We start from the raw sequence: 3,685 nt of genomic DNA, 5'->3' as shown, positions 1-3,685 counted from the left end.
CAAACTATTGCATCTTGCTCCTCCCAGCAGTAAGAAAGAAGCATAAAGCTTGCTAGACCTCTGAATTCTGGAGGCAGCATTTTCCATAGTTGGGAATAGCACTCCAACCCATTTACTGTGCTGTAAGGAAAGCTTCCAGCTCTCAGGGGAGCCCACAGCAGGAGAGCCCCCGCAGTTGGTCCAGGATGTGGTGCGATCAGCCCTGCTGCTGGGGCCATATGATCCAGCAGACCCCAGGTTACTAAAGGTATCTGTGATGGAAAAAGACAACACATGGAATTTAGGGAAGCCACAAGAGAAAAATCAAAACATAGACATCCTAAGGTCTAGAGCAAGTCCATGCCATCTGCAGCAAACAAGTATATATCGTTTGAGGAAAAGCTTCTGTGTGCTATTAGGCCCTGGTAGGGAAAAGATGTCTAACTACATGATGTCAAATGACCACGTGGTGAGAGCTGCCCATCATGAGCTGATTTCTGTCAGACCTATCAAGTCATAAGGTCATGCAGCCCAGCTGCAATCCACTGTGAGATGAAAATAAAATCAGTTGTGATCAGATATGAGCATGGCCAGAGGGCGTTAAAATATACCAATAGGTGGCCCAGACCTCCACATCATTTACTATTAGTGCACTGGCAACTCTTTCTCAGATCATGCCTATGTCACACTAGGGCGGTGGGAGACCTTTATGACCAACACTAAAGGAGAAAAACACCTGAGTTTGGATGATAGACAGACACAAGCTGAAAACAGACTTCTGCTGCACCACAGCACCATTCAGGGTGATTTGTGCATTAGTTCCCTAGGACTGCCATAACAAAGTAACACAAACTGGGTGGCTTAAAACAAACAAACAAAAAAATTTATTCTCACAATTCTGGAGGCTAGAAGTCCAAAATCAAGGTGTCCACAGGGCCATGCTCTTTCTGAAGGCTCTAGGAAAGAATTCTTCCTTGCTTCTTCCAGCTTCTGATGGTTGCTGTCAATTCTTGGTATTCCTGGGCTTCTAGCATCATAACTCCACTCTCTTCTTGTGTCTGCCTTCTCCCCACTGTGTCTGTGTCTCCAAATCTTCCTCTCCTTAAAAGAATGCCTATCACTGGGATGAAGGCCCACCTTAGTCCAATAAGAACTCATCTTAGTGATTATATCTACAAAGACACTATTTCCAAATAAGGTCCCATTCACAGGGACCAGAGGATAACACATCAATCTATGATGTGGAAGGATCACAATTCAATTTAACCTCCAACACCCCGAAAGACATAAATGACAGAAAATCCTCTTACTGAGAGTGGTTTCATACAATGTACTAGGCTATTTTATCAGTTCCCCAGAGAAACAGAACCAATAAAATAAATGTAAGAGGAGACTTATCTTATAGGAATTGGTTCACATGGGTATGCGGGCCAAGAAATTCCACGATCAACCGTTTTAAGCTGGAAAACCAGGAAACCTGATGATGTGATATAGTCCAAGTCCAAAGACCTGAGAATTGGGGTGCTGGTGGGGTACTGATGGTCAAAGTCCCAGTTTGAGTCTAAGAGTCTAAGAACAAGGAGTACCAATGTCCAAGGGCAAGAGAAGGTGAAGGCTTTAGCTAAAGTAGAGAACAAATTCACCCTCCACCTTTCTGTTGTGTTCAGGCCCTCAACAGATTCGATGAAGTTCGCCCACACTGGCAAGCGGTCTTCTGCACTCAGTCTACAGACAGATTCAGATGCAAGTCCTATCCAGAAACACCCTCAAACACTCATCCAGAAATAATGTTTTATCAGATACTTGGACATGCCTAAGCCCAGTCAAGTTGACATAAAATTAACCATCACAGCCATCTACTTACAGTGTCAAAAGAGAAGTGGCCAAAGCCACTTGGACTGGCATGAGTGACTTTTTATTTCTTTGGAAAGATGAATCTGGAAGTTTGGGTTTAAATGGGGAAGGCCATTTAGGCCAATAATTTGCACAAAGAAGCTCCGTGGCTCAGCCTACTCAAATTTTCCCCAAAGGGACCAAAAACTACAAATAACGATGACACACTACATATTGTTGTCAGTTTTTACCCTATGTATAGGTCTCCAAGGCTTGGGAGGGTGGAAACAGTTGGTCAGTGCCCCTTCTCCTCCATGTGAACCCCTAAGAGATGCATACACCCAAGAGACAGAGCCAAACAAAACAAAGCACCTATTTCTGGTTGGCAAGACTTAGTCCTATAGTCCCGATGCAAAGTTCTGGCTATCTGGGCTTTCCTCCCTGCAGCTTTAAATCTCATATTATAACAATTTTCTTGCAAGCCACTTTTTAGCTTTGCAAAATGCAGCCTTAAAAAGTGAACTGCATAAAGTATATACAAAAGAAGAAGAGTTTGGGTGAAGAGATCTTGTCATGTGGGAGTCACCCTGTGGGAAAAGGAAGCTGACACCAGTGTGCAAATGGCTTGTTCCAATAGTCCACTTAGTACTTTGGAAGCCGGAGTAGAACAAGGAGAGTACATGCGTGGAACCTTGAAATGCACACTGACTACAGTTTGCCAATGCACACAACCCTGTTAGAGTCCTTGAATCTAAGTGTCTAGATTAAGAGCAAAGGGTTAAGTATCTGCTTTTTTGGAGAGGTCTACACATCTCACATAATGTATCCATTGCTCCTGTAAATACAATCTAGTCTATTACATCCACTGGTTTTATTTTTGGCTCAGAAAAAAAATCCCCACATATTTGTCTTCTCTTCCCAAGCACATTATAAAATCCTAAAGAGAAAGAACTGTCTTCTGCTTTCTTTGTGTCCTGCACAGTGCTGGAGATGTGAAATAAAGAAAAAGAATTCTCTAGATAATAATTATAGCAATTACATTTACCGATGCCTCTCAATATGCTAGGCAGTGTTTTAATTGCTTTACACACATTAACTAATTTAATCCTCACAACAATTCTATAAATGATATACTATTAACATTCTCATTTTGTAGACAAAGAATGGAGACTCAGGAAGTTCCATAACTTTCCTAATCTGTATAATTCAAAAGCAGCAGAACCAGATTTTTGAATACTTACCATGTACTGTATGAGAAATATGAAATATTTACAGAGGAAAAGGGGATGACAGGGAAGGGCAGTATACAATGTGGGGAGTATATCAGTCAGAGTTCAGCTAGAAGAGCAGAAGCAGTAGCAGATATACACATACATATTAAAAGATTTTTTTCAAACAAAGAATTGCCTTATGCCTTTATGGAGGCTGGCTAAGCAAGTCTGAAATCACTAGGTCAGGCAGGGCAGGAAGATGCTGAGAAGGGTTTGAGCTCCCAGAGACAGTCCAAATCTTATATGGAAGTCAAGAAGGAAGATGCAGGGGGAAAGGAGAACAATTACAGACCCAGCACTTTCCAGTTTCTCCCTCAGGGAAGGTATAAGACTTCTTTCTTTTTCTTATTTTTAACCCTCATCCCAGGATATGATTATTGATTTTTGAGAGAAAAGAAGAGAGAAGAGACATGGACATGAGAGAGAAATATCAATTGGTTGCCTCCCACATGTGCCCAACAGGAGATAAACCCATAACCCAGGTATGTGCCCTGACCAGGAATCAAACCCACAACCTCTTGGTGCACAAGACAACAATCCAGCCAACCAAGCCACCTGGCCAGGGCCCTAAGCCTTCTTTTAAAGACCCTCCAACGGATTAA

The sequence above is a fragment of the Pteronotus mesoamericanus genome, unplaced genomic scaffold (genome assembly GCF_021234165.1).
Source record: "Pteronotus mesoamericanus isolate MK-2021 breed Mesoamerican mustached bat unplaced genomic scaffold, CSHL_Meso_final contig_42, whole genome shotgun sequence".
In the NCBI taxonomy this organism is placed as follows: Eukaryota; Metazoa; Chordata; class Mammalia; order Chiroptera; family Mormoopidae; genus Pteronotus; species Pteronotus mesoamericanus.
Note: the sequence above shows the minus strand (reverse complement) of the source record.